Raw genomic sequence first — 21,114 nt, 5'->3', positions numbered from 1 at the left:
GATTTTTATAGAGAAATAGGTTTTTATAAAAAGTACCAGGAAAATCTTCGGAAAAATAGATTTATTAGAGACAGTGGTACAATGCCTCAAAAGTCTTCAAAGTACATTTCTTGAGCGCCGACACGCTTTGCCAACGGCTTTTCCACGACTCGATGGCTCCCCGGCATTGGCGGATTCTGGACTGTCCTTAAGGGCACTCGTGCAAACTTTTTTGACGGCACATAGGGTCCCATGGTGGTGTCCTTTGAAGGAGGATTTCACTTTTGGGAAAAGGAAATAGTCTGCTGGCGCCAAGTCGGGACTGTAATGGGGTTGAAGGATCGTCGCGTTGCCGTTCATCGTCAGGTAGTCGCTGACCTTGGTGCAGGTGTGGCTGGTTGCGTTGTCGTGATGCAATTTCCAATTTCCATGCCTGGCGATGGCTGGCCTCACCCGGTCGACCCTTCTCTTCAGTCTTCTTAGCACTTGTCGGTAAAAATCACCATTCACTGTCTATCCCTCAGGTACAAATTCGTGGTGGATCACCCCATTGCGTCGAAGAAAATGATGAGCATAGCGTTCACTCTGGATTTGCTCAATCGAGCCCCCCCCCCCCCCCCCCCCCCTTTTTTTTAACGACGTGATGCCGGAGTGTGCCATTCGGAGCTTTGCCGCTTTGTTTTCGGATCGTATTCAAATATTCAAGTGTCGCCTCGCGTGATTACGTTGTCTACAAAGCCGGGGTCTTCTTCAACGCGCTGCGGAATGTTCTCGCAAGCAGACACTCGCCTCTGCTTTTGCTCGTCCGTCAAGACCTTCGGGGAGAGTTTAGCGCAGATCTTTCGCATCGCCAAATTTTCAGTGATAATGCTGAGCACTGTTATATTATCTATGCCAGTTTCGTCTTTGACCATTCGCACACTTAAACGACGGTCTGAATTCACCACTTCACGCACACGTTGTCGTCGGTTCTTGGCGTCGACGGCCGTCCAGCGCGGCGCTCGTCCTCCACACTCTCTCGGCCATACTTGAAAACATTGTGCCACTTAAAAACTGCAGTTTGTGACATGCTTTCATTCTTGAACACTTGGCGAATCATGCCCAACGTCTCCGTACCTGATTTCCTCAGTCCAGCACAGAATTTGATGGCGTACCGCTGTTCAATCGTTCGCTGCATTTTGGGCTTGCACCTAGTCACTCGACAGGGGTCCACTAAAAAACGCGATCTAGCCTTAACGAACGCTCGCCGACGACTGGCGATTGGCGCGTCTTGAAGGTCACATCTCCAACCACCGCGCATGCATGGTGCAAGTGTCCTGCGACGTACATACAGTCACGTCGGAAAAAAAAATTGTTCCAGATACTTTTTACACAAACTCTAGATTTTGCCTCCTAACGCGACAGTGCAGACTATGAGGCACTCAGTACCGATGTATGGGCGTTAACAAAACAGAATTCATCAGGCAGCTCACCGCCCATTTCTGATAGGAGCAGCAACGGTGCACCACCGCTGCATTTACCTGTAACTGTTCAAACAGTAACATGTTAACATGCGAGAAGTATTGCCGTCTGAGCAGAACCATGTTTCCGATAACGTAATGACGTGAATTAGCAAGTTCAGTTTAGAAATACCCGATGTCGTCGGGCTTATTTCTGTCTGATCGCATATTAAAACGCCCAAATTTGAACACTGGATCGAACTGTAACGAAGAAAAGCGACATCCGCTCTATGGACTGTTGTTTACAGAAAAACGTGGCATTGAAAAGGAAATCAGACAAGCGCTGTCAAACTGGCCGTTGCATCACGAGCTGGTTTCATAATATCCGCTTGGTTCTACAGTACAAGGAAGTGCGACATCGAAGTGTTCACTAATCTGTCAGAATTGCTTCATTATCACAAGAAGCAGCTGCCAACTGACGCGCGAAATCATCGGAGTTGATTGACCGTTTGGGAGATATCTGCGTGTTCAAGCCATCTATTGGCCTGTCCTGGGAAGACTTGCAATACTTGCGTTGTAAAGAATTATTTTGCCGGCTACGCATGCGTGTTGTCGGGCCACGAATGGCCTATATATTCCGCCGCGCGGTTCATAATAAATTGTTGCAAGTTAGTGCTTGTGTGTTCCTGTCTTTCTTCATCGTCCTCGTCTTGTTGTGCGCTGAAACTTTCATGCCATGTCGTACCAACACGCCCAAACTGCAACGTTATCGAGATTAGGAAGTTTGCGGGGATAAAGTGGCCGCAGCTGGCTCAGGGGAGGAGAGCGTTACTTCGAGATCAGTGGGAGAGGCTGTTGTCCTGCAGTGGACGCAGCTGAGATTAGTTGTGCAAGTTGTATGCTGGTCGCTCTTACCGCCTCTTTCCCCTCCCTTCCTCCCTTTTATAATTTTTTGTCAGACGTGGCATCGATATCAAGTTCTTCGTTCATAGCAAGCGAGCGAGTGAGTTGGTGTGTGCGAGCAAGATGCGTGACTTGGCGGGATCATGCGGCATTACTTCTCCCGTGGCTTATATGAGGCTGAATGGTGGTCAAAATTAATTTACAGGTGAAACTTTTTTACTGAAGTGAAATCAGAAGAATGCCGTGACTTTTTGGCTGCAATGATTAATTTTTCAGCTGCTTACATGAAACAAAAAATTATCTTGCTTAAACCTTGCTTAACAAGCAAGGTTTTCCAGCTTTAATACCACATAAGCTGTCCTGGAATGACCGAAAAATCACAATAAATCATGTACAGCACGCGCCCGCAGTATGCTGAATGCCACATGAAGTGAGACAACAGAGAGAAAAGGTAGATTTCACACAACGTTGCAGGACACATGCAGAGCACGTCTAGTTGCATGGCAACGTACCATGTGCTTGCAGTGTGCATGGTCAAAAAACTGCCATCAGAGTGCAAACAATTGTGTACATTAAGTTCTGGTGTAATGACGGGCGCATAGCGCTGAGGCTGATGCTTGTGCGAGTTGTAGCTAAATGGAGCATTCCCTGAACGCAGCAGGAGCTCCCGTTGCTCTTAGCGAAACGCCATCAAATAATTTTCTTGCGCTCGCTCGAATGTGATAACAGAACTGATTCTCGCCGCATATAATCCCAAAGCCAGCCAGTGGCAACCATCGTTGCTTCCACTAACCACGAGCGTGGTTGCTGGAGAGCATTGCGTCAGATAGTGGGTCGGTGTGTACTATAGCAATCGCTTTAAACCCTTGCACAACCGTTCGCTGCAAAGTAGTATATAAGCTCAAGATACAGACTACTTTTCCAGGGAAAGCAGCTGGCGCCAGTCTTGGTGAGCGAATGTACGTTCTTTTTGTAAGAGCAGCAGGAACGGTCCGCCGCGTTTGATGCATGCCCCAGATATACCGTTTTTAAACAGCTCTAGACTTCTCGCCTGCGCTGCGGTGAAAAGCGAGTGATTACTAGACAAAGTTTCAACAGGCGATTGAGTGTGTGTATTTTTGGTGTTTCCGCAATCCGGCCTGTTCGTCGAAATTCTCTCGGCAAGAAAAGATTGCAACATGACGAATTCCAGAAATCCATAGCAAGGGACGGAATACAGAAGTAACCACCTAAGATAGATAAGCGCTTAAGTGTCCTTAAATGTTTTAGAGCGAAAGCTCTACTTCACGACCAAAGCTGCAAAAGCCGGGTCATTGCTGAAGCCTTGACCTTGACCTTGATTTTAAATAAATAAATAATAATAAATATTGCCGCGACTGGAACTCGAAACCGCCGCGGCGCGAACAGGTCAGCTTTGCTGGCCACTGCACGAGAGCACTGTGCTATCGCCGCAGCCAATCACGCATCGTGTTAAACTGCAGCGCACTCTCGCGCTGTGCATTGCACATCATCGTCTTCATCAACTTCCATCTGCGGTGCGAACAGATCATATCAACTTAACCTCGATCGGACCTTAACCCGAGCCTAATATCGTTGCCAGACGTGCTGACGACCCAGCAGAGCAAAACCATGAGCCAATCAGGCTTAACACATGCTTTCGCACTTCTACTGGGCTTAAATGCGCGATCAACCTTCTTTTTTTTTCTTCGTTTCGTCCCTTGCGCAGTCAACCAGTACAAACTCAAATTTTGATTGCAACGTGCATCACGTACCAGACAGCGTCAAAGGAGTGATACTGCAGACTCGGTGCTGTGCCGCCTTCAGATTCATGCTATCCTATTTTAGGCCCTCGGGCAAAACGAACTCTCTGTGTGTACGTGGATGGTTCACCCAGAGTGGCATTTTAGGTTACAGCTGAGATGGTAGCTCAAGAATTACTCATTCTATTGGACTGTCGGAAAGCTTAACTGATCTAGCGGTGTGCAGTATAGCCCCTTACGCGCTACTGTCGGCGTTGACTAATATTCCACCACTGCTTGAAGCCGCAACCACTGCGGTACGCTGCTTTATTCCTTCATTGTTAGCATTACAAACAGTGTGAGCCGCTCGGTGCTTGATTTTATCTCTTCAAGACTGCACAGTGAGTCGCATAGGTCACAGTAAACAACGCGAGGCTCAGGAAGCTGATGCAGAGTACAGCGATAGCTTAGCTTGGAGATGCTACCAATCGAGCCATCTGTAGTCAAATGGTACGCAACCAAAGAAGGCAGGCAGCGGAATCCGGTACGAAAAGGATTTTTGTCCGATAGCGTATGAACGTAAGGCTAGTTTGTAGTTGATCATGTGAAAACAGTGCCATGCTCTTCCTATTTTTTTCTTCTGTCCCGTCTTGTTGCGAGCGATTTACACGATGGTTGTAGCCCTGCGAGCCGTGGAAGTAGTTTGGCGAGCTCAGCTCTACCGCTCCTGAAATGTATCGCGTGTTCACACAGGACTCTGTTGCCTATAGAGCCGATCAAATGAACACGCGCTGTTTAGGATGACCGAACTAGCTTTGTCCTCATTGAACACGGCAGTAACTAAGCTTAAGTGCGTTCAAGAGTTACGAGGAAGAAAAAAAAAGCACGACCCTTGCCTCGTGCGAACCAGTGAAAAAATTGAGTCGGGAACGCTGGGCGCACACGGCGCGTGAAGAGGCCTCGGCGTGCGCTCATGTCAGAGACAGCGCCACGGCGAGCGCAGCGGACGGCGAAATGGCCGATGCCGTGACGGGCGCGCATCGTGAGAGCTGCAAACAGTCGCGCGAGCAGGGCTATAGGGAGCAGCGCCCGTCAGCGCGCGCTGTTTGATCGGGGTGCGCGAAGCTGGCCGCCGTGCTGGAGCCACCGGTTGGCGCGTGTCGCTGACGGCCGTGTTGACCCATCGGATGAGCCCCCGGATTAACGGCCCTTTAATTGTGCTCCCATACGGTTTCCCGCGTACGGCCTCCGCCATTCCCATACGCCTGCGCGCAGCCGGCCGGTCCGCCCTCCTCGCTTTGCTGAGAGGAATGCCGCACCGCCGTAGAGCGCGTGGCGTGAGCTTAGCGCACAAACTTGTTTGCGTCGCTGACGCACGCTCCCTCCCCGGTATAGGCAGGTTCACCCGGTTCCCTTCGAGCTTCTCTGCGAGGCAAAAAGGGGTCCGGAACCGAGATCCGGCGTCCGTTCACTACACGAGCGATTAACACGCGACGTTGGAGTTCTCTTCAGTATCTTCTACTCCCTCTCTTGGACTGCATATAAATGATACGCCTACAGTCGGACTCGTGTGTCGTTTTCGCATCAGGATTATTCCTTGACAGAAGCCTCCGCGGTGGCTCAGTGGGTATGGTACTCGGCTGCTGCAGCTGACCCGAAAGACGCGGGTTCGATCCCGGCCGCGGAAGACGCATTTCGATGGATCCCAAATGCTGGAGGCCCGTGTACTGTGTGATGTCAGTGCAGGTTAAAGGACCCCACGAGGTCGAAATTTCGGGAGCCCTCCACTACCTATCTCAGGTAGCCCGAATCGCTTGGGGAACGTTAAAACCCATAAACCATCCTCCTTGATAGCAATGGATGAATGCGGGTTCTAAAGCATGCAAATGATGATGGTAATGGTGATGAATTTTAATGGCGCAAAGGCAGCTTTGGCGAAGGAGCACAGTGACGCAAGGTGTTGTCGACACGAGGTGGGTCGAAGACCAGTTTTTCCAAGCACTTCACCCCAAGGAAGCCAACCACCAGGTCAGCACAAAGCTGGTATCGATTCGAAACCGGTGGGTACCCTAGCGGCACTAAGGATAGAACCCTGCACTTCCCGCATACGAAGCGGATGCGCAAACGACTGCGCCACCGCTGCGGTGGAACGCAAATGCAAAGCGAGTGCTCAGTGGGGGTCACTGCGCGAATACAATGCGGCTGCGGCTGTGCCAGTCCTCTGAATTGGGCATTAGCGCATGCATGCACACGTATCGTACGGTGTTTCAAAGTAGGACACAGCGCTTTTTTTTCTGTTTGTGAAAAAAGTTTAATGAAACAAATATAAAGGCAGAAATCCCAAAATTGTGATCGGATATTGTAATCGGACAAATCAGACAGGTGTTCCAGTGAGCCCCCTGTCGGTACTAAGCCGCGTTTGAAGAAGAAACTGTTGCCTTCTGCGAATAATGGATAGCTTCACTGTGTCCTCGTAATAGACTCGAAGGGTGGTAATCAACGCCAATTTTTTTTTTTTTGCGTGGCCCTATCTGTCCAAGCCATGTACAAAATCAGTCAAGAATTTTGTCAAGTACGAAAACAAACTTCGGAGACTGAACGGGCAGAAGTCCTGAAAAGCGAATTTATTTATAGTCAAGGTAACGTGGACTCCATAATTCACGCTCATGCATAGAAATATTGATATGAAAAATTGTTCGTTTTCTTTGCGCTTTGGTTACGTTCCTTGTTTATCGCAGGCAGCGCGTGGCCTTATGAACTCGTCCCGCGAGAGGGGACCAGATTTCACTGGAATAATTGTAGCTACACGCAACTGTTTCTGCGATGTTCCAGATTGTCGTAGGTGCTTTGAAAATGTTTTCTGGAACGGTTACCTTTAATTTGGGCACGGCCGAGAGCGATCATTGGTAGCCGTCTTGAGCGGGCAGTTTAATGCCGGTGGTTTTATGCGTAGGCGCGAAGTTGTCTCTGTACGTAAGCTTGTACGTTACTAGAGGAGTTGAAACGTCCGTTACATGTCGTCATCAGAGTATCCCAGTTCTCTTTATTTTTCTCTTAAAGTTGGGCCTGTTAAAACGGATAATTCAAAAGTGATGTTTATTTATTTATGTATTTATTTATTCACTTATTACAGACACCTCAAGGGCCCTTGGGTGAGGGCTTTACATGAACGCGCTGCGACTTCTCGTATTGGTATTCATGCAGAAAATCGATCCGCGCCGGGATGGTATTGTGATGCACCGATCAAGTCGTATCAACGCCGTTCCATGCATTTCTGTTCCTGCACCAACAACTTGTTTTTCGGTCTGCGTTTTTATGGAGGAAAAACGCTAAGGCGCTCTTGGGCTCTGCGATGTCAGTGCGCGTTAAAGATCCCCAGGTGGTCGAAATTATTCCGGAGCCCTCCAATACGGGAACCACTTTCTTCCTTTCTTATTTCACTCCCTCCTTTATCCCCTCCCTTACGGCGCGGTTCAGGTGTCCAACGATATACGAGACAGATACTGCGCCATTTCCTCCCCCCCCCTCCCAAAAAAACAACAATTATTATTAACTCTCCGCACCACTGTTTGGGCTTTGTTCTTGAGCGCAATACAACGTCGGTAGTTCTGTCCCTGTTCCTTGGCCCCGTTAGAGTACACCAAACGCGACAGCTATACAGTTTCTGTGCCGATCGCCACGACGTAACGCCTGCTCACATTTTATGGACGCGCGAGCCACAGGGCAGCGCAAAGCCTCCTGTCACCTCTGTTCATAACTGAGGGTCCACGCGTGTACGTTGTCACCCACAGACACACCGCCAGTCTCGTTTCGGTAGACAGTGCGCTGGAAAGACGGGCGATGATAGGACGGGGGCAAAAGTGGGAAGTAAGCGTCATTTTTCGATCGCCTACGCTTCGTCAGATACGCATCTTCATTGCGTCAACAGGATTATGGCTAGCCGCTTAATGCAATGGACTGGCTGAATGCAGCACGGTGCGCGGCTCGTATAATAGGCCGCGCAGTGATCTCCCCAACCATGGGGGCCCGCCGGAGATTACGGCGGATTAGGGGCAAATCCCTCGATAGAATTCAGAGGCGTTTGTTGTTTCCGCCTGTCCCCGAGCCGGGCCGATTCTCTCGTGATTCCGGCCACCCCCGTGTTTGCTATTGCGCTCGGGCTGCCCTGCCGGCGCCGGTCATGAGGGTCGCTTCTTGCGGACTTCTTTTTTCCCCCCCTTTTCTTTCTGCCGTGCCGACTTTGAGTATCTGTCCGAGAGTGCGGGGACTGGCGTGTGAGCCGCGGCTTGCAGGATCATCGAGGTGGTAAGTAGATGACACGCGATGCGCTTTTTCCCACTGCATGCTGTGGTTTAATGCGTCTTTGATAGACCGGAGACTCGCGTTCTTCCCCGCCCTCTCCGCAGCTGTGGTTGTAATTTTTTCTTGCAAAAAAAAAAACAAAACATCCTTCCGGTTCCACGCTTGTATGTTACATGTTTCTTGCTCTTTTGAGGATGAGCGCCGATTCTTGCGGTTTTTTATCACCATTGCGGTAGCGCTTCTTTTTTTATTTTAATGAGCGATTTAAGACGCGGGTTCTTCCTTTTGGCAGTGAGTTTTGTCATTCGGTCACATATACTTGGACACGCATTTGTTTGCTCTAAATGAACACTGGACAATGAGAAGGGAGAAGGGAAACTCTAGACACGAACCGAAAGCCTACTTACACGAGAGCTCCAAGCCAAGGCACACCGTAGAGAAAGAAAATTCGGTGAAAACAATAATAAAAGCCAAATTATCTCCCTTTCGCGCACAGCACGCCGCGTTTTATATAGATTTTGTTTTGTTAGCTCGTGTGGGAAAAAGTGTAGCAACTGATCACTGCTCCTAAAACTGCGGGATGCATCGTTCAGAATAGCGCGCACATACACTCCACCCGCAGGGGCCTCTAATAGCTGGAAAAACCTACAAAAATATCAGAATAAAACAGAGCCAATTTTGGGGGTGTATGTGGGGGGGGGGGGGGGAGGAGGAAGTGCAGCATTGTGGCGTTGTTGAAGAAAAGAAGAGCACAACCTGTAGGGCACGTACGCTATTACCGTGACGTCCGCCCACTTGCCTAGGCGTCACTAAGGAATGCATGCACATTTGTATAGATCGTGGTTACTTCTCGTCTCAGAAAGCTGTATTAAACCCGACAGACAGCGACGAAAACCACAAGCATACAATAGAGCGCGCCGCGCCGTTCGAGCTTTCTCGACAAGTGCGTGGACGTCTGTACATGTACAACCCTTTTCAATAGTTTTGCTTTAGTAGTTTTCTGTACACCGTAATCGTCATCATCGTCATCATCATCAGCAGCAGCACCAGCCTGACTACGCTCACTGCAGGACAAAGGCCTCTCCGAGATCTCTCCAATTAACCCCGTCCTATACAAATTGCAGCCGCCTTATCCTAGCAACTGCTGATCCGCCCACCTGACTTTCTGCCGCCCCCTGTTACGCTTGCCTTCTTTTGGAATGCACTACGTTACCATTACAGAACACTGGCTATCTCGCCTTCGCATTACCCATGACCATTTATTCTTCTTGATTTCGACTAGGATGTCATTAACGCTCTTATGCGTATTGTGTTTTTTGCATCTCATACTTTTTAAGGCGGCTACCTCAGGCATATGGATTAACTTTGAAAGATCCGCCAGTCCTATTATATCTGTGGGGTCAGAGGTCTTCTGCACATGGTGGTTGCGACTTAACACAGCTTGTTGCTTTCTTATCCTCAAGCGTTTTATTGATGCCAAGCTGGCTACTGTATACCGTCGAGCGCTAATAATAATTGGTTTTGAGGGGGGGGAAAGGAAATGGCGCAGTATCTGTCTCATATATCGTTGGACACCTGAACCGCGCAGTAAGGGAAGGGTAAAGGAGGGAGTGGTGGTGGTGGTAGTGGTTTTATTAAAATAATAGTAAAAAGGAAGGAAAAGATTTTTGCTAGCCCCGGCATCTGCTATCGATACTGAAGCACCTGAGCTAGGGCAGCGGAAATAAAGGACAGCAGGCAGAATGGAGAAATGAAATGAAAGAGGTGAGGGGACAGGAATAGAGGACAGGGGGAGAAGTAATATGTACAAACTATTTACAAAATAAGAATTGTGTCCAGGTTGTGCGCGTGATTAGTTCATTTTAGAGGAATTAAATCACACACGCGCACAGCACTGTGTAGGTTACAACTGGAGTGGGGCGTCCAGTTATTAATCGTTCAAGGTAGAACTCGCGTAGCGTTCGGTCACTGCGTTTAACTACCTGCCGGAGAACAGACGGGACGTCAAGCCCGTGTGTTCGAGGAATGCACAGAGGCTCACCAAAGTTCGCTCACGAGTGCGCGCACTGCCCTGCGGCCACAATAGCGTCTTGATGGAGTCTGGTAGTATACCCTGCGCCCTATAGGCCGCGAGCATATCGCGACGAGCATCGGCGAACGCGGAGCAGCGAAGGAGCAGATGTTCTAGTGTTTCCACTGCACCGCATCCGTCACACACATCACTCGTCGCGATTCCGTGACGCACCCGTCGTTCCCCGGGCCACACGCAGCCAATGCGCGCGCGGAGGATCATTGCACGTTGCGACCGTGTAAGTGCGCGACAGCCGGTGACGCTGTCGATGCGCTCACCTCCCGCGATGCGTGGGTCGGGGTGCTGCTTTCGGAGATGGTCGTGAATGGCCGCACGCACGTCCTCCAGCGCAAGGGGCAGATCGCTGGCAGGTAGTTGGTGTGCAGCGGTCGCGAGGTCGTCAGCTTCTTCGTTGCCGGCGATGCCGCAGTGTCCGGGCACCCACTGTGCACGCACGGCACAACCTCTCTGCGCGAGGCGCTCGATGCGCGAGCGAATTTCCCGCACTAGTGGGGTACCGCGGCCGTTAGATTGCAGGCGGCTGAGGGCGGCGCGGGAGTCGCACAGCAGTGCACTCCTGGGCGGCGGAGGGCCGAGGGTGAGCAGCAGGTCCAGCCCGAGCCGGATCCTCATCAACTCCGCCGTGGTGGAGGAGCCCAGGAAGGTTGCGTGTTGCTGGCTGTGCAGTCGCAGGGCGGGGATGGTGGCCGCCGCAGCAAGGGAGCAGCTGTCGCGGGCCACTGAGCCGTCGGTGTACACGAGGAGATGGTCCTGGAGCTCCTCGTGTATGACGGCTCTGGCCAGCTGCTGCACAGCGTAGAGGGGTGTGCTCCGCTTTCCCGCGATGCCGACGATCTCTCGCTGTACCTCCGAGGCAGCAGGCCAGGGTGCGCAGGAGCCGCAGGGGGGTGGGCCTTGGGTCAATTGCTCATACTCGAGCAGCGCCGCGCCCATTCGTGAGCGCGGGTGCGAGCGCATACGCTGCAGCAGCGAGCCGCCGTCCGGTGCGCGGTGAAGCCGGTCGATGTGATTCAGTGCCCTGCGCGCTGCTTGGAGCTCAAGGGGCCACGCTCCTGCCTCGGCCAACGTTGCGGCGCACTGCGAGTTTTTGGGCAGGCCTAGGCACACGCGCAGGGACTTGCGGTGCTGAAGCTCGAGCTTCTTCCAGCACGGCTTGCGCACCGTGACGAGCGGCAGCGCATAGAGCACCGCCCCCAAAGCTGCGGCATTGTATAGACGCAGCGCGGCTTGCTGGGAGATGCCCTGGCCTCGAGCGGTGAGCTTGTGCACGGCGGCGGTGATCCTCTTCATCTGCAGACAGGCCTTGGTCGCCGCGGGGCGGAAGGAAAGGCGCCAGTCGATGTCCAGGCCAAGGTACCGCACCGATTTACGCCAAGGAATCGGAGTCCCGTCCAGTGACAGTGGCGCAAGGTGCGCGCGCGAGCGCGAAACGCAGGCCATGGCCACCGATTTGTCCGCGCTCAGCGACAGACCAACGTAATTGACTGAAAAAAGCAACATTTCAGATCAAGTACTTGGAATTTCAATCGGTTACGTCTTTTCAGGAACGTGTATAAGGTTGCCTATTAATGTCGTCTATAGAAGCAGGCCGCTGGAAAGAACGCGAAAGTTAAAAAAAAGGCACAAGCAGCTTCAACTGAAGTTCTGAAACTTAAAGGCGCATGCAGATATCTAAGCATTGCGATTTTACTGATACGAGTGCGCCATGATTCCAAAGGAAGCAGGAGAAACCCTCCGTAACGCTTATATGAACCCAGTACACCTTCCTGCGTTCTATAAGACAGCATAGAGGTACAGCAGTGCGCAGGATTGTGTCAATAGCGGTTTTGATGGAGTTTTTACTGCAAAGATTATAAAGTATTAGTAAAATTACTCGTCCGCCGTTTACGGGCTCTTCTCCCGTCCCTCATTTCCTGCCACCAGGTTTGCTCCATTCCGGGCCGTGAAATACATAGTTTATCTTCTGTAACGAGAGATATCCTAGAGTATACTATACGGCGGCGCGCACAGGGTCTTCTTGTTTCTCTAGATCAAGAGAAGGCATTCGACTTTCTAGAGCATGAGTATATTTACGGTACACTGGATGCTTTCGGTTTCCCACCTTCTTTAGTGCTACTTATTAAAGAGATGTACAGAGATATTTCAAGCACTCTGTTCCTCGATGGCTGGGAAAGTACCGCATTTGATGTTGGCCGCGGCGTCCGTCAAGGTTGTCCGCTCTCCCCTCTTTTGTTTGTCTTAGCATTAGAGCCTTTCCTTTTGGCAGTCAATCACCATTCTCTCATTAGCGGTCTGGCATTGCCAGGCAGTGAGAGTGTACGCGTCACTGCTTATGCAGATGACATCACGCTATACTTAGCTGATGAACGCAGCCTGCTCGAAGTTTTAAACGTTTTTCGGGAGTACGCCTCCTTGTCGGGGGCTGCTCTTAATTATTCCAAGAGTCATTACTTTTTTGTAGGGTCGCCTCAGAGACGTATAACGAGTACAATACCTTTGCAGTGGTGTGAGCAGATGCGCATTTTAGGAGTGACCTACGACTGTGCTGGAGTATGGGATGGTATGTAGTCTTCGGTCGTAGAGGGTATTACAGCTCGTGTGCAGAGGGCACAGACCTTTGACCTTCCTCTGCTTGAGAGGCGCTACCTGGTTCAGTCGGTCGTGCTGGGTGCCTTTTGGTACCTTTGCCACATTGTTAAACCACCCCTGCGCGTCATAAGGCGGGTGCAGACTACAGTTTTTTCTTTTTTTTTTGGTCAGGTGGAACCGAGCTTGTGGCTCGTGCTGTTCTTGGACAACCACGTGAGAGAGGTGGTTTCCTTCCCAACGTTGACCATCACGTCCTCACTGTTAGCATTGAAGTGCATGTTGCGTATCCTGCTGGGGGACGCGTCTCCGGCGCGAACCCTGGCGCGGTACTTTTTGGGCCCTTCCTTGCGCTTTTTGGATCCCTCGGCCCCAGTTAATCATGGTCCTCAATCAGAGAAGCCTACCGCTATATATACTACGGCAGTGGCCTTTTTCAGGCATGCAAGCGCAGTAGCACCTGACGTCAACTTCCTTACAGACCGTGTCGTGAATATTATGGGCTCGCTGTTGTTGCCTGTTGTGCCGGCGGCTCGCCGCTCACCGATGCGCCGCGTTCAATGGGCGCGCATAACATCGACGCCTCTCCCAGACCGTCTACGTGACTTTGTGTGGAAACTTGGTTGGGCAGTGCTGCCTACTTGTGATCGGCTGGAGCGGTGGGGCGTTTTACGCTCCAGTACCTGTCCGAATTGCCCGCTTCCGGAATCTAATCGCCATGCTACAGTCACCTGCATGGTAGCACGTGTCTTTTGGCGCGCCGTTCATGCGGGATTCCGTGGGCAGGGCATTTCGAGCTTTGTCTCCCGCGGCCGCTTCCCCAGCGGCCGTTTTGCACGCCTGTTAATTGTTGCAGGTCTTTTTAGTTTATGGCGCAATCGATGCACCGCGGTCGCTGGTGGCTTTCGACGCCGAGCTGTGTGGCCAATACTTGGCCGTCTTAGAAGGGAGCTGATCAGTTTCTTGTCAGAGGAACTCTTTTTCTTAAGAGAGGAAGAGTTTCTCCGGCAGTGGTCATGCCCATTCATTTCTGTTAACAATGAACGTCTTGTTCTGGTCTTTAGACCAAACTGGCGCTAGGGTCTTCTTTATTCCCCCCCCCCCTTTTTTTTCCGTGTCAGATTTTTCCGGTATCACTCACTGTTAATAATCATGCCACGCCGCTTTAAATCGCACACAAGAAATTCCTGTTAGTTATTCAAAGATGTTTTGGCACTCTAATTGGCTCGCCTTACATGCTGAGCGTCATGTCAACTTGTGAATGTCAAATGTATCCGGTAACCTTGGCATGTGTACATATGTAAATAAATTTTTTTCTAATCAGCTTCTACGGAAGCTTGACAAAAAGACAGGAGCTGCAGCTAGGGCCGCAGCTGTAAATCAGGGGAAACGAGATGGTACAGGCCCAGACACCGTCATCATATTTCATTGCGTCTTGCGCGGAAAAAAAAAACTCGGGATAGAGGATTGGGGTCAAAATAGGAGCACGATCTATCGGCAATCGCTGTGTAGCGGCCGCTGAGGAAATTTCTTTCAGCTTGATTGTAGCAAAGTGTAAAAGAGAATTCTACCTACTGTTGTGAGCCCCCTACCGTACACAAAGACCCAAGCTCCGTTCGAAGCGGCAGAGCCATGGCGTTCAAAAGCTGAACCTGTGCTCACATCCGCGCTCTTCGTTGAAGGAACAGCCCTCGAGTAAAATGGCGCAGGCGTTACGCTGCTGCCTGAATAATAATAATAATAATAATAATAATAATAATAATAATAATAATAATAATAATAATAATAATAATAATAATAATAATAATAATAATAATAATAATAATAATAATAATAATAATAATAATAATAATATTTAATAATAATAATAATAATAATTGGTTTTGGGGGAAAGGAAATGGCGCAGTATCTGTCATATATCGTTGGACACCTGAACCGCGCCGTAAGGGAAGCGATAAGGGAGGGAGTGAAAGAAGAAAGGAAGAGAGAGGTGCCGTAGTGGAGGGCTCCGGAATAATTTCGACCACCTGGGGATCTTTAACGTGCACTGACATCGCACAGCACACGGGCGCCTAAGCGTTTTTCCTCCATAAAAACGCAGCCGCCGCGGTCGGGTTCGAACCCGGGAACTCCGGATCAGTAGTCGAGCGCCCTAACCACTGAGCCACCGCGGCGGGCTCTAACTTTTTTATTTTCTTGGCAACAGGCGCGTGCAGCTGGCTGACAGAGGTGATAATGTCAACGGAACGCGTCATTAGAGCTCTTTCCACTTTATGTCTGGCTGCGATTGTTGTCGTGGCCGGGTAAATGGTGAAGATAAGTCTACTCATTTTACTGAATAGTGCGAGTCAACTTGAGCTGTTTTCGTAGAATTTTAATGACTCCTTTCTGTAGGCTGATCAAGAGATAACATTTTAACCTCAAAGCAAAGCTTCTTACTCCAAGTGTCTTCTACTACGTGCTGAAGTATTTCCCAGTAAAAACTGCGGGAAAAAATTTAGAGGGTACTTAAGATCGCTTGCGTGATGTGAAGGCGAAAGCAATAGTGTAATCGTGAGCGTTTGACCTCGACGCAGGTTGCGCACTGAAAAAAGAAACGAAGATGCGTAGTGGAGGGCTCCGGAATAATTTCGACTACCCGTTAAAGATCCCCAGGTGGTCGAAATTATTCCTGAGCCCTCCACTACGGCACCTCTCTCTTCCTTTCTTCTTTCACTTCCTCCTTTACCCTTCCCTTACGGCGCGGTTCAGGTGTCCAACGATATGTGAGACAGATACTGCGTCATTTCCTTTCCCCCCAAAACCAATTATTATTATTAAGATGCGCCTCCGAACGCTGATTCCACAAACGCTGAATCCACAAAGGCCCGAGTGGAACACTCGCACACTCGGTTCGAATACCTGTCGCGAGCTATTATCCAACCTGACTAAAACCCGCCGCGGTGGCTCAGTGGTTAGGGCGCTTGACTACTGATCCGGAGCTCCCGGGTTTGAACCCGACCGCGGCGGCTGCGTTTTTATGGAGGAAAAAAGCCAAGGTGCCCGTGTGCTGTGCGATTTCAGTGCACGTTAAAGATCCCCAGGTGGTCGAAATTATTCCGGAGCCCTCCACTACGGCATCTCTTTCTTCCTTCTTTCGCTCTCTCCTTTATCCCTTCCCTTACGGCGTGGTTCGGTGTCCAACGATATATGAGACAGATACTGCGCGATATCCTTTCCCCAAAAAACGAATTATTATTATTATTATCAACCTGACTAAAAGACGTATGCTATATGCAACGAGAAATCGCATTACACCACCCGGAACGCTGCACGATGAATAGTTGCATCCCAATTTGGGTACGAACATTGTTTTTTGAGGAAAGGTAATGACACCGTAACTGTCTCGCATGTCGGTGGACACCGCAACCGCGCCTTGATGAGATAAATAGTCTGGGAATTCGTACAATTGAAGACCCATAAAACGTCGGTTAGAATTCGTGTCGCGACCTAGCCTCCAACTTGACTAGCACATGTAAGCTGTATGCAACGAGAAATCGCATTACACCACCCGGAACGCTGTACGATGAATGGTTGCATCCCAATTTGGGTACGAAAATTGGTTTTTAAGGAAAGGTAATGGCACCGTAACTATCTCGCATTTCGGTGGACACCGCAACCGCGCCTTAATGACGAGATAAAAGAGTCTGGGAATGGCGTACAATTGAAGGCCCATAACTCGTCGGTTAGAATTCGTGTCGCGAGCTAGCCTCCAACTTGACTAGCAGATGTAAGCTATATGCAACGAGAAATCGTATGACACCACCCGGAACGCTGTACAACAAACGGTTGCTCACAGTTTTGGTGCGAAAGTAGTGAAAACTGGCGCCACATTGTGGTCAGCCAGTGGGTATGTATATATATATATATATATATATATATATATATATATATATATATATATATATATATATATATATATATATATATATATATATATATATATATATATATATATATAATCACCAAAATTGAAGAAACATAACAGGATTTAATTCACGACGTTTCGGCTGGAGGACCAGCCTTTTTCGAGTGTAGTACAGCGTAGTGCACGCTGTACTACACTCGAAAAAGGCTGGTCCTCACGCTGTACTACACTCGAAAAAGGCTGGTCCTCCAGCCGAAACGTCGTGAATTAAATCCTGTTATGTTTCTTCAATTTGTGGTGATTTTATATTATATTGACCAAATCAGCTGCCAGAAATCACTTTTGGTATATATATATATATATATATATATATATATATATATATATATATATATATATATATATATATATATATATATATATATATATATATATATATATATATATATATATATATATATATATATATATATATATATATATATATATATATACAGTGATTTCGGGCAGCTGATTGGTCAATATAATTTAAAATCACGAAAAATATAAAAACATAACCAGCCTTTCTCGAAAAAGGCTGGTCCTCCAGCCGGAACGTCGTGAATTAAATCCTGTTATATTTTCCAATTTTAGTGATATATATATATATATATATATATATATATATATATATATATATATATATATATATATATATATATATATATATATATATATATATATATATATATATATATATATATAAAGGAAACCAACAGTCACCGAAAACTCAGGTGTATAGGGGAATTCTTTCTTTTTTGAACTTCTAGTGCCAATCGCCTTTAAAGAAAATTACTTATATATATATATATATATATATATATATATATATATATATATATATATATATATATATATATATATATATATATATATATATATATATATATATATATATATATATATATATATATATATATATATATATATATATATATATATATATATATATACACGCATGCACGCACGCACGCGCGCACACACACACACACACACACACACACATAGACGAAACTACATGCATATGATTGTCTGAAATGGTACTGCTTGGCTGCGGCCACTTGATGACGCCACCTTATTTTTTCTTGCCATCGGTGGGATTTTCTGTACCATCTGCGAGTACACATACTGACACAAGCTGCCGGCTTTTCTCGCATTGGAACAAGTAATGCTTTCGCATTAAAACACAAGTAGGCACTGCTAGGTGCTTGCAGAGGCGGATGAGGCACGTGAGCGAGATTCTGTACTGCGCTTTGTGAATATTAATATTTTCACGTCATATACAGCGCTGTGAGAGCACGAACTAGGCATTAGTCCCACTGTTTACGCGACCTCACTTAACGGCGGGATTTGTTGAGGGGGGCTCGTGCGAGATTCCTGGCGTTGCGAAGCCTTGGGAAGCGCGCAGGGCAGTGGTTCTCGATGCTTTAAGCTTTTGCGTGCTGTGAGCGCAACATAAGGCTCACCACAAGGCCTTGTAGCGTGTCTGATTACGCGTGCGAAAGGCTCTTTTTAACAGGAACTAGGCGTCCATTTTGAACAGCGTCCCTTGGATCCTTGCCAGTGTCTTGTATCACAACATGGGCAGCCGGAAAAGTCGAACGAACAGTGTATCCCAGTGTTGCTACCAAACGAACATTCTATGTTCGCACGGGTTCAGTCAAAAGTTCCGTTTGGCTGGCGCTTGGCTCGCGCCAACACGCGCTGCCCAGCTGGCCTCTCTCTGATGCTATCGGAGTGAGTGAGTGAGTGAATAAACTTTATTGCTCTAACAAAAGAGTCTTGCTGCTTGCCCGAAGATTGCCGATGTCTTCCAGGCTGAGCGGGGTTGGCGCCCCTAGTCCAAGGCACCACTGTCCCTGGCCATCCGGCATGCGTGGCTCACTAGGTCCCTTTGGACCTTAAGCTGGCTGCTGGTTAGCCGGTCCTCCCACTGCTCCGCGTTTGGCTCTTTGTTACCTCGGAAAGCTACATTGTGTATGCATTCCCATGTGATGTGATATAACGTGGGGGTTGCCAGCACCACGGACATGTATCCCTATACTGCTCCGGATACATCTTATGTAGAATGTGAAGGTTGTGGAAGGCTCCTGTTTGGAGTCTTCTCCAACATGTCGCTTCATATTGTGTTAGCAGAGGATGTGGCTGGAGATATTTGCCTCTTCTGCCTTTGATGAGGTTGAGGATAGCTGCGTACGTGAGCTGTATCGTTATCTCCGGGCCGTTCGAGGCGTTTGACGCACCAGCTCGGATAGTAAGCTCGCGAGCTAGCTTGTCCGCCTTCAGATTGCCTTCGACTCCGGCGTGTTCCGGTACCCAGTAGATCCTATGTTGAATCTTTTCGTTGGTTTTCTATCGGAAAACCGGCGATGACAGACCCTGGTGCTACGCCAGCCTTAGCGACATGATGCGGCGTTAATACCTCGCCGGGCGTGCCAACGAAGCCGGGGCACGACAGAATCAAGATCCTACACTGAGAGCCGCACCAGCCGAAGAAGAGAGTCGAAGGCAAGTGAAGGCCGAATGAGCCGCGAAGCAGATCTGGGACTTTGGGTACAGCTGCTCTGTGTGTCTGATCTCCTGTGGTTCCTTACTGCAATACCTTCGGCTTGCCACTCTACGCTGCGGGCCGACTGCGTTTCCGACTGCCGGTCTCACTATATTCCTGTTGGGCACTTGCTGTCGCTAAATCTCGCTTTAGTTTGTCATAATCGGGGAAACATGTTTTTATTCTTTTTTTTCGTAACGTGAAGGATGTGCAGTTGTAGCGTGAGTTCACTGCACGTCCGTACCTTCTTTATTGTGAGGCACCAAGACTCTCAGAGGCACGCCCGGCAATGCGACTGTACTACACTGTTTCCGACGGGGGCGGAGCGTGCTGGATTCGTTGCGCGTTTTACAGGAAGTGAAGATACAACGTGCCAGACAGCGTGCTGTGGTGTTCGTCTGCATGTCATTGGTTTCAGAGATTTCTCCATGAAACTTAGAACCGCTTTTCAATTTCCCTTTATTGTACTCAGGAAGAGGAGATAATTGCTCCGGAGTTCTCTTCTGATGAATCGCTCTGGACATGTGTGAAGTAGTGCACAAAATGCTTAGTGCTTCCGACGCAGCGACATCGGAGGGAGCTGCATCTACCTCCGATTTGATGGAGGAAAAAAATTGCTATGTATTAATTTAAGTTGTTTCATGATGGTGCTGTGGTTTCTTTCTGCGTGTTTGAAATAAACAATTGCATTTCGTTATTTCATTTCATTAATTTCATTTATTTTATCCTCAAGGCTTTCGCATTCATCCCTTAGAAGGAAAAGAATGACTAAATGTGTCTAAATAATTTTTCCTGGTTCCCATTACAGTCTGGGCTTGATTCCTGCTATTCCTAAAATAATCCTGGATAAGGAAATAAATGTAGGCGCTGGAAGCTAGATTCAACAATACTGAAACACCAGAGCTACTCCAGTACTGCAGGACACGTCGCAGTGCTCGTCTGCGGATTCATTTCGATGGCGAGGTGTTTGTGCGTCAAGATGTCAGTTCCTGGGCGCTTTCGTATCCCTTAAGAGGCAGTATATTGGAATGGAAGATACAATCTGATAGTATACCGCGTCTTGCCATTCTCTAAAGAGAAGTACCATATTCGTGTTTTGCAGTGTCAGGCGCTATCTGCAGTCACAAGGAACTTATAAAATAAATGAAAGGTATTTAATCTCTAACGGTGCACAACGACCGTGCAGGTCAGTCGCTATTAGCTTGATGGGAACCAGTGCTTTCGTCCCGGTTCCGAATGATTTCCCGCACACTGTCCAGGGGGGACTTGCGAGCGGTTCGATTCCCGGTTTGGTTTGGAACGCGCTGCTCATTTTTTCTTTACTCTGGGCGAGGAAGAGGAGCCCGGGGCCGCTGCGGCGTGATTAAAAGCTCACGCACAGCGATAATCGAGGGACAGAAGCGCCGTCCACGAGAAAATGAAGGGCGAGGAAGATGGCGATGCGCTTCTCTTCGTCGAGGAAAACAGAGAAAAGGATAGCTCGCAGGGTGTCGCGCGCGCGTTGTTAGCGGCGCGACTCTTTCAGCCAAAGAAAGCAGGGGAGACGGCCTCCGCGCGACCGTGGGCTCATCACGTGATCG

The sequence above is a fragment of the Amblyomma americanum genome, chromosome 1 (assembly GCF_052857255.1).
Source record: "Amblyomma americanum isolate KBUSLIRL-KWMA chromosome 1, ASM5285725v1, whole genome shotgun sequence".
Taxonomy (NCBI): domain Eukaryota; kingdom Metazoa; phylum Arthropoda; class Arachnida; order Ixodida; family Ixodidae; genus Amblyomma; species Amblyomma americanum.
This window is presented reverse-complemented; position numbering follows the sequence as displayed.